Source organism: Tinamus guttatus, unplaced genomic scaffold (genome assembly GCF_059628265.1).
Source record: "Tinamus guttatus ecotype Peru unplaced genomic scaffold, ASM5962826v1 Tinamus_guttatus_pri_ptg000423l, whole genome shotgun sequence".
Taxonomy (NCBI): domain Eukaryota; kingdom Metazoa; phylum Chordata; class Aves; order Tinamiformes; family Tinamidae; genus Tinamus; species Tinamus guttatus.
In genome coordinates this window covers 3,423,382-3,434,572 of record NW_028288957.1, presented here as the reverse complement: position 1 = coordinate 3,434,572, position 11,191 = coordinate 3,423,382, and positions in this window count along the sequence as shown.

Genomic DNA, 11,191 nt, shown 5'->3' with positions numbered 1-11,191 from the left:
AGATTGAAAATTCAGGAAGTTTCTTGCTTGATTTTCATGAACTTAAGTAACTACTTACCTCCTCCACACTATATCGTAGTTGGCTGAGGGATCAAGTGGGAAATGAATTTGACTCCGTAGAACATTACTCAGGCTGCTCTTCAACAGACTAAGCACAGGCCATCCTGCCCAAAGCAAGCAAGTTCCTCTAATAGTCAGGTACTCCTCCAGTGTCACCTATCAAGGATTTGGCTTCGGTGATTTGCTTTCATGCTGATCCCTTGTTCTGACTTTTCTGTTCGTCTTCTTGACATGCATAGGAGTCTTAGACACGCACCAGAGCATATTTGTCCAAGATGCTGTCAAAATATAAACTACTTATTTTCCCCAAATTCTCAAGCTCAAACTAAAGAAAGACAAGAAATGACTACAGTGGAGAACAAAAGAAAATTGAAATATAAATACTCAGTCTAAGATACAATGGATTTTTTTATTACTACTTTTTCTAAAATGTGTTTCTTCACACAGGTTGACCTAACTTGTCAATGTAAAACTTGGTACAGATTTACTCATTTTATCAAAGCTTGGAAAGGCTTTTGTTCAAGGCCACAAACAATTTTGGTCTGAGCCACAGTGAGCAAAACTTATTTGCAGAAGAGCCTCACAATCACCCCAATGGAACATAAGGAACTTAGACAACAAATCCTGGCATTGCCTTCTTTCCCATGCTGGATTCCTCCTCTGGGTACCAAGGTTTCTGGTGGAAGATGCATCTTTCACATTTTCCAAAAGGCAACTATGTGGAGGCTTCCTCGAGCCTGTCATGTTGCTGATGAGAACATGAAATCCAGATTTACTCAGTTAAACTATGTGCATTTGCTCATGGAAAGCCTCAGAAGGTCTTGAGCTCATTCTAAAATCAAGCAGGCAAGTTAGACATTCTCAAAGCATTTCCCAGGAGGGGATGAAGAAAAGATTTAAGCAAGAAGCATAAGAAGTGTAACATATATTTGTCATGAGATTATCAATGGATAAGCCCAACAGATGCAATCTAAAGGCTTGTGGGGTTCATGTGTCACAGTGTTGACACATCTTTTAAAGCCACATTTCTAGATGCACAGGGCAGACAACAAAATTTAGAAGGGGTGGAATGTGGTAGGATTAATAAAAAGGAATTATGGCACAATTATCCAAGAGGACCTGCTCTATCTTCTCTGCCAGTCTAGATGAGTTAACAGCAGGCAGTGTTTCTACATGAAATGACCCTCCAGGGCCATCTCAATCTACATCTTAGAAGGTTTTTGTGCTTCTCAGAAAAGAAGGAAAGGAGGCGGTATTTGTGCTTCCCAAGTAGTACCAATTCTATTCTGTCTTCAGTGACCACTGCTGCTTAGAGTTTGTAACAATCTATTGCTCTGGAATTCCTATCCTTCAGCTCATTCCAGGAGGCATATTGAGAGTTACCTAGTTAATGACCAGAAAAAATAGAAACGGCTCTGCTACACAGGCAGCATTGAAACAGCAGGGGGAGGAAAGCCAACAGTAAAAAAAAAACCCCTACAGACAGAACCTTCTAAAACGCCTAATCCTACAAAGCCACTGCATCAGAGGACAGTCTGCTGTAGTGCCGAGTGCTCCAGTACAAAGAAAAACCCATTAAAGTACCAACCGAGTGCCACCTACCCAGCTACCTTCCTAACAAACATTTTTCCATTCGCAAACCCAAACAAACGCTCACCTGAGCAGTGTGACAAAACAAGTTTTCCATGTTTTTCTTTCCTATATATATATATATATGTATTTGTTTTCAGAGATTCCTTTATTGCTGGCTTAGGAATTTCAAAGAAAGCAGAAACTCTTGTCTTGGTCAGAAAGTCTTTCTAAAATTTATTTCAAACAATTCTGGGCAATCACATTACACTACTTTCAAATACTTTGGTCAGACAGAAGATGCCAGATGGTCTAGAGCAGAGAATAAAGCAGGAATATAAAAGAAATTCCTCAGGAATAAATTGACCACAATTCTTCATTCCCATCACTTACCATTACTTTAATTGAGGACAACTTCCTTGGCACGAGGACAGCTAGCCAGGATGCATTCTATCTGTAAAGGCTTTCATTTTCCAATAGCTGCCTCAAGAAGGAGTTTCAATAGCCCATCAAAAATGGAACATGAAGTGCCCTGCCTGAGTGCACATGATGATCATTCAGAAGAACCTCCCTTCTCTCCTAAAGCAACCATCAGTTCCAATGGCTGCACTCACAGCACTCGGTTCTCACATGTCATCCTGGGGAGAGGCAGGATACAAGACACTTTCTCACTAGTCAGATTGACTAATTTTGCATCCTTTTGTATTGACACAAGGCACTCTTTAGACCTAGACAGTCGATTTCTCACCTTCTCCTTAGGAGAAGCACAATCCTGCCAGCACCATGAACTACCTGACCCACGGTGAGGTGCCCCCCAATACTTCAGGGATCAGTCAGCTCTTCTAAAATACCAGCTCCACTAACCCCACATCATAAAACTCCTAGAGTAACTAAGCAGAAAAAAAATAAAAAGAAAAAAACCCACATATCATGGACAACATTGTACATTTGCAAAGGCAAAACTGGCTCAGAAAAAATGTTTTGTCACTCATATGGACATGCAACAAACTTCAGCAGCAACCTGCATTGTAACCTACAGAGAAACATCAAAGCTCATTTGGACCGAAGTTGGCATGAGTTTCCTGCTTTGCTTGGGTTGGCTTTTTTAGCCATGCTCTGCTTAGCCCATGGAAGATATTTCAGTTATGTTCTCAGCTTTGCCCCATTTGAGAAGCAGCACATGACCCATCTCACAGATCCATTTTGCAAACGCTCAAGTCTTAGTTTCTGAGCTGGCTTGGCAAGGTAGCAATTTCTTTCTTGGCAATCCAGATCTGCCCTCTCACATGGGTTTGGCTGACTGTTAACCTACAATTTTTTAAATTTGCCCCTTGGTTCGGGTTTTTGCAATACAGCATCAATGCCACAATGGGCTGATCATGACAAAAATCCCAGTCAAATCACGACTGGGAGTGGATTAACACCTAATACTGTTTGCAGCAATTCTATGCATTTTATATTTATAGAAAGGTAGTTTTGATAGCCTCTTAATTGAAAAATACACTAAAGAAAAATCCGTGCTGAAAAGTGGCACTGCTGGCATAAAGCACAGAGTTAGGCAACAGGAACAAGAAAGGGGCTATCAGCTGTGTATAGGTTGCTGTTGGAAAAAAAAAAAAATAAGGAGGAGGAGAAGATTGGTTACAGATGTTTCACAGCTCTGCTGGGTAGCTTGATTTTACTGGAAGTTCTCTGCAGCTCCATTTAACTATATCTGTTAAAAAGATTTTTAGCTTAAAGGACTTTGGTGATCATCATTGCACCTGATTCTCATATATAACCATATATAAGGTGGTTTGGGTTTAAAACACCCTTGGGAAATGCCACAGATGTATGAAAAAAATCTTTTACTCCAGCACTTAAGGAGGTGTATGAATTAAAATCTTCAATTAACTTTAAAAGCTCTAAAGGATATACCCAAAATGGAAACCTAAAAATCTCCACAGGGCCCTGATCAAAAAAAAAAAAAAAAACTATGTTAATTTTATAGATCCATATGTTGTGGGAGTTTTGAAGGGGCAGAAATATAATTTGAAGAGGCAGGGAAGCCTCCAACATAACTGTTTTTTTGGGCTATAACCACCCCACAGTTTAATGAACTTTCAGTGTGAGGTTCACCAGCCCATTCTAACTGCTCCCTGCATCTCCTATTTCTCCCCTTGCAGAACCACTGGCCCAAGTATTTCAGAGTACTGTAGGCAGGATATATAACCGTAGTGAAAGCTATGAGAAAGACAAGAAAAAGGGAAGATTAATTTCCAAAGGAAACAATAGGTCTCTAAAGTTGTTTTCTTTTGACTTCATAAGCAAAGATGGAAGTTCTGCATTTCAGCTGCACTTGGAGTACAAGGGGAGCAGCCAAGCTGGACATGCAGCTATGACCTGTTTGACACAAGACATAGCAAATCTCTGGTGTCCAAAACAAACAAAAGAAGCTTGAGGTGAATTCTTGGCTTCCTACAGTGCATAGATTCTATATCTTCTTGAATTTTAGACATAAACAATAGCAACAGGAGAAAGCATCAAAATCTGTATGGCAGACAACTACGGTTACCCAGCAGAGTGAAACCTGTAAGAGCACCGAAGTGATACAGAGCTCATCTCTTCCCCAGCATGGTGTTTAAACAACTTGATTCTACGAACACAAAACTCCTTCAGCTTGATTCCAGGGGGCAGATGACAGGTATATCAACACGGAAACAGATGGAGAGAGCAAAAACAAAATGTCATTTCAGAGCAAAAAGCTCAATAAGAAGCAAAAACCTAACAAAGAAATTGACTGAATCTGAGAGAGCAAAGCCTGAGGGAAGGCAGGGCAGGAAGCCTTTTCTTGTCAAGCAGCAAGAGCGCACGCAAGTTGGGCTCAACGCACTGGGCTACGCGATAATCCGCAAAAGCAGATCCAATGAATCTCAGGGCAATGAAATACCTGAACCCTCACATTTGGACAGGACTCTAGTACCCTGTCTTGAGTCAGTAGGGTCTTTCTGCACAACGACATTTTTGATCATCAGTGTGAGATACAACAATGGTGGATAATTTGAGGTTTATTTTAGAATTCCCAGGGTGAAAACAAGACTACAGTACATTTTCCAAAAAGCTCAAGTGCAGGAGTTGTCTTTCCCCTTCTCAACAAACATTTATAGCACTGAACATATGCACGGAAACCGGACTTGTTCACAACTACTGTCTGACTTGCCTGGATTTTAATACAGTAATGCCAACTCTGTTCCCCAATACTTCCCGCAATGTACTGCTCTGAGCTCATGACCATCTGGCTTTGACTGTTTAATCCTGACTTACCAAACTCATCTGCAAATGAGCTACTTGCTACCCAGCACTCTCGGATACTACACCAAGCCTGCAGCCAAAAGTAGTAAGATAGACAACAAGAAGCCAAAACAAAACAAAATAAAACAAAACAAAACAAAACTTAAAAGGCTCCAAGGCTACATGAACTCTGGAAAGCACACAAGCTTCCACTTGGTACACTCATCCAATTCAGGTATTACTTCAGAAGACATCTGTGCTACTATTAATTCAGTGAACATTTTCAGGGCCTTTCCCATTCTGTTCATGATTCCTAATTTCCTTCAGTGTCACCTGTCCTACATTCAGCTATGGTCAGTTTAAATATTTCCTTGATACCTCCAGTTTTTCTAGGAATCAAGATCCTCGGGGATCTTTTCTACGGTAATAATTAGAGTATGTTACTCTTACTAGAACCAAGTAATGTACAGTTCCCTTGTGGGAAGCCTGAAATGACAACCATTGCTAATAACATGAATCCTAGGACAAATAATTTAATTCTCATAGAGGTCCACAACTTTTGGACATATCTCCACTTGGAAGACAAGGCTTGTGCTTGTACATCTAAGTATATTGAATGACTAATACAAGACCTATGCATGCAAAGGATATGTGTTGCCTCAAATATACCTTGCGCACAATTCCTAAAAATGCAGACGTATCAGGGAACTGCCATCTTTTTCTTTGCTTTTTTCAGTGTACAATCAGACTGGATAGATTCCTGAGAATACTTGGATCTATTTCTTTGAACATTTGAAACATCAAAATTCATTGCTTTTTTCCTATAGCAATATAACTGCATATTTATTTTTCCCAACCAATCCTGTTAAAAGAAATAAATCACAACCTGCTTAAGCCAGGACACAGGGAATGGAAAAAGCAAGTATAAAATACCCCTCAAAATCATGACTCCTGTAGGAAACAGCAACAAAGTACCAAAAGCTATTTCTTACTTAAATATCAGCTTCAAGGAAATGCTGTTTCCGTCTTCCCAGCAGAGAGCAGTTAACCCACTTGCCAAGCAACAGCATTTTTACATTTTTTTTTAAACCTCGTGAGGATGACGAGCAGTCACATTTTCAACTGCTTGTTACATACAGACTGGGTAACTTAAATACATTTCTAAATTGGTTTGTGCATGCATGTGTATATCTACTTCAACAGAAATACATGCTCCTACAGGGAACAATAGCATGTTTCCATGCTAAGCAAACTTCTGTTTGAAGGAGAGACCATCTCATCTGGAGGCCTTATAGGCCCCATGGTGGTGAGAAGTGACTCCCCAGCGCATCCACAGTGGAAGAGCCTCAGCACCTGCCTTTCAGCTGGACTAAAACATGAAGTACTAACCGTTACAGGGCTGGTGTGCACGAGAGCAGCAGCAGCTCCGTGCTGTTCTGCAGCCTGGGGAGGCTGCCCTGAGTCCCCGAGGACACAGAGCCACCCTTTAGAGGACACACACAGCCACCCACCAGCGCCGATGCCCTCAGGGCACCTCCCTGAGCTTGGTGCTCTTCAGGCCTGCCTGAGTTGAGCAAGGTAAACTGGTTGTGCAAGCAGCACTGTCACATAACTAAGTCTCTCCTCAGAAGCTCACAGAGGACACCACCTTCACACTACACAATATCCTCCCAAACAGGCACTCTGCTTCATCCCAGCATTATTCCCAGCTTGCGTGTGTCCTGCACAACCAGTCTGCATCTCCCAGCAATTCCTTTGCAAGTCCTAGTCACAGTAGGCCCTGCCCAAAGCAGCACACACCATCAGGACAGCTGTCAAGAGACCTGAAACATCGTCTACATTTACAAGATTTGGTGGAACTTAATGACTTGGCGAAGTAGTTATAATTTCAGTCAGGTCATATTACAAATTATGCATATTAATTCTATGATTCTATGATATTAATACACATTTTGTGATTTCCATTTATAAAAAGGAAATCAGCGCATATTAGTTCTTTCAAGTGAAATGATATTTTAAGCACACAACTCCTAAGCTTCACTCCAGCACTTATACATCAAAGATCATCCAATACTTCAAATAAAATAAGCACTGCCAATTACACAGATGAAACAACCATCACATACAACATGTCAAACCCCCACTTTCTTAGACTCTTTACCCCATTATACCCCATAATCCTACTTGCATGAGCAGCCAGTGAGCCTATGCATGCAAGGTCTGTGTGATGGAGTTAATACTCCACTATTGCAGAGATGCCTTCCAGGAGCTACCCTGTATTTGGGAGAGGCCTGGCATCATCTTGGTTCATTGAAATATTTGTTGAAGCAGAATCTAATGGCAATTCCTCGGATGAAGTCCAAAAAGCTATTACCTCAGTGACCTATCTTTTTGATTGCAGGCTCTTATGCTCAGGTCTAGATTTGAGAAGTGATCAGCAGTGATTCATGGCTTCAAGGCAAGGAGTCCTCTCAGCCATGCTGGCTCTTGCTAGCATTTCCTTGGCAGGAGTAGTGTGCATGATTTCAGTTAGGTGAAAAACAAAGCCTTCAGAGAGCAGGGCTTTAGCCCAAATGAAACCTCTCCTGAATACCACTTCTCTGTCGCATGGGAGTAGTTGAGACAGCTGCTTCACGCAGGTGGTGTTGCATGGAGTGAGTTACTGCTTTCATGGGTGGCTTGAGACATACAGTCTCTGAACAATTAATTTTAGCACTGCAGCTTTGACCTCTGAGCACTTTTTATCACTGCAGGAAATCCCTGTCAAATCCTTATGTGCAGGTGCAACATAAACACCTTGGGGAAAGCATGACGCCTTGTGGCAGGTACAACTGGGAACAAATTATACAAGGGACAGGGGAACAGAAGTAGAGGCAGGACAAGGCAAATCTCACCTGGACCAAAGGAAAACAGTAGAACCACCTCTGCTGCCTCTCCCTGCTGCTCAAACACCTGGGCCCTTTTAACTAGAATGGGCCTTGCCCTCAGCAAAGGACAGACTAAGAAAAGCCTTGGGACTTAGTTAGCTGGTCACTGACAGGGGCACTGACCCAAACTGGCCAGGCACAACTGCAGGAGCAGCAGTGCCCACCTCACCGTGCGCCCTCCGCGGAGCGGCGCCGCCAGCCCCGCTCCCCACGTGCTCCTCAGCTCCACGCAGTCACCGCCAAAGCCACCTCACCTGCTGAGTGGCCGGGGACCACAGCCGGGCTTTGGGCTGGGGAACTGCCCTTCCTCCGACTCCAGAGCCCTTGCCCCCTGCACGAGGCCACCCTGGGCACTCGCTCTGCACTAGGCCCCAGAGCTGGCAGAGCCTCATGGCACAGGGGACAGGGTGTCGTGGGAAAGGTTTGCTCCAGAATCCTTAAAATGGGAGCTGGAGAGAAAGTTTTGCTGCAAGCATTTTGTCACCTCAGCTGACACAATTCTGCAAGAGTGGCCCTTTTGTAGAAAGCAGTAAAATGAGGCCAATATTCAGCTAGGTCATACTCTTCACCTGGTCCCCTACCCAGACAGCAGCCACACATGGTGCTGGATCAGGCTCAAGAAATGCAGGTCAGAACTGAAGTAACTCACTTCATTTAAGCAGTAAATCAGCACCAGCATTGGAGACTGGGGCATTCTTTTGCTCTGAAGACAACTCTGCTCATCCACCTAGAAAAAAAAGTGAAAAGGGATGTTAGCCAACTAATTTACAAATCAGCAAACAGATACTGTAGCAAATATGGCATTTCCACTTGGGATTTTTCTTATGGGATTTCCTAACTCTTCACTTGGCAGGAGACATTCCTGACTGATCTGTTCTCATATAGGAGACCTACCTGTATCAGAGTAGCCTGGTGCTAACAGACAGGAACACCCCAGCACCTCCCGCTGTGATACGGGCCCGCAGAGAAAGGCTCTGCTGTTTCACTGTCCTGGCAGTGCAGGAACTGCCAGCTCCTCATCCAACATTTGTGCCTCAGGAGCTGAGAGGCGACCACATCATGAGTCCCAGCCACACACTCAGCAGTGACAGATAGCTGACGAGTTCCCCAAAACATGCAACTTACCAACCACCTCTTCTCCCCTGTCTGTCTTCTGTCCAAACTGACAGGCTTCAGTTTACCAGAAATTATGGGCCCAGGTTTAAATGGGTGAGCGGAATGCAGGAGTTAGTTTGTGTATTCTCCAAAAAGAAGATTCCCCCCCAGTCTGGCTGAAGAGCAGGTCAAAGCGAAGGGGGAGACTGCGCGGAGCCATGAGTGACTGGGACAAAAAAACATCTGCCAAGAGGTGGGGGCCTTTACAAAGGAGGGAAATCAGGGAATTTCCCCACATTCTTCAGCAAGGGGGACAAAGGAGTCGGGTGACCTCAGGTGAGAACAGTAGGAGGGAGGCAGCGAGTTCGGTGTAGGCAGGGCAGGAAGGCTGTAACTTTTGAGTACCTTGGCCAATGGGGAAATGGAGAAGACATCCTTCGGTTGGGAAATCAGGATGAAAGCGGGGGGCTGCATCCTCCAGCAGTTTGAGACACCCCGCGGGGATATGCCCAGTGGACTCTCCCTTTATTCGAATAAAGTTTTAGGACACCTCTGTCTCCTTTTTGGACATTCAGTTCTTGACAGCGAGATTTTCCGCACATGGGGAAACAGAAATGGTCATATGACCTCTGAAGGGAATCACAGATCTGGCATAAAACATCAGGAGCATTTGTTACGCGGACCCAATGACACACCGGCAAAGAGCTTTCAAATCAAACCAGCCTAAGCCAGACCTGTATCAACATCACAAAGGCAAGAGGGGCTCTGACGCACTATACAAACTCTCCGTGCCTAAACGCACTTACTTTTTAAAATTACGTCCCAAAACACCCTGTAAGGCATGACGTGCCACGGTCAGGTGAAGGACCGTGAGGTAATACAGTGCGTGGAGCGAGTCACTGGGGCAGGACTGAAGGCCGAGTAAAGAGCTAACAGTGAAACTGCCAAATTGCCCCAACGCCATCAAGGTGGCGGAAACGCAGTGGGGAAATGCTGGGTATTCTCCCCAGCAGCAAGACAGCGAGGGTGGTCTCACTTAGCTAAAAATTGCAACAATACCAAATTTGCTAAAAAGAGGGGTACTTTTGCGAAACTTGCCTCACAGACAGTGCAAAGAGCAGATACTCTCACAGATCTCATCTGAAGTCTCTGAAGGATTGCCTTGCAATGATGACTGCAGCACAGTCATGGTAGATGTTACCACAAAGTTCTGTGCAGGGCATGGCTAAGAGAGTGCCTCCACCATCACCTGCAGCTTCTGCGAGCTGCTGCCCTCCCAGCCGCCCCCACACGCTGCCGCGGAGCAGAGCGGTGCCCTCCTGCGCAGTTGTTATCCGCACACGGTGGGGAACAGCCCCGGCCGCCTCAGCGCCCGGGCTCACCCACGGGCAGCCTGCGGGCCAGACCAGGCTACCGTGTCCTGCCCCCATTCCTGGAATGGGGATCAGTGTCCAGCCCTTTCCCTCCAGGCAGATCTGACACACTGAGGGGTGAACTTGGGCACTGACAGGAGAGGGAGGGAGCAGGAGAGAAGGGGGCTGCATGATGTACCGCATGGGGCCCCGCTGCCATCTGGGGCCTACTCGATGCTCAGCGGTGCCAGCAGGTAACGCACCCAGGCAACAGATACCAACGCGTGTAGCAGGGGCCGACAGGGAGGTGCAGCATGTTAGCCAGGTTTGCTAAAACCTGGAGCACAGCAGATTTCACAGTTTGTAAGAACAAGTTAGCTTGGAAATGCGGGACTCAGGGCTTGGTTCTGGCTGAATCCTTCTGTTACTTCTCTCTGTTTCAGAGAAACACATTGTATTTTCTCACCAAACACCTCACACAGTCATCTGGGGAAAGAGCATCTTTCAAAGCGGCAATGATTCCTTCTTACATATTTCGACCTTACAGCATCCAGTTTTCCTACTTGCTCCACAGCTGCCATGTCAACTAATTGACTTAGCTCTCTTTTGGTCCCTAGAGCAAGGGAGCTTTCTCCGGGATATAAAGCACGTGGTTGAACTCTTCTAACGCTCACCCTGTTTGACCCCAGCTGAGAACTCCTCTGTCTTAAGGAAAACATCCCAAGACTCTTCCTCCAATGTTTCAGTCCCCAGCCTTTGCAGTGAAATCCAGTGTAAAATGGTCTAGGTTACAATGTGTAAATAAAGGTGACAGCATGTGTAAATAAAGCAGCTGGTGGCTGCTGGGTATGTGTATGCTCTAAACAGATTTCCTCCCATGAATGTGGCTCACAGACCACTCTCTCCTGATTTACTTTA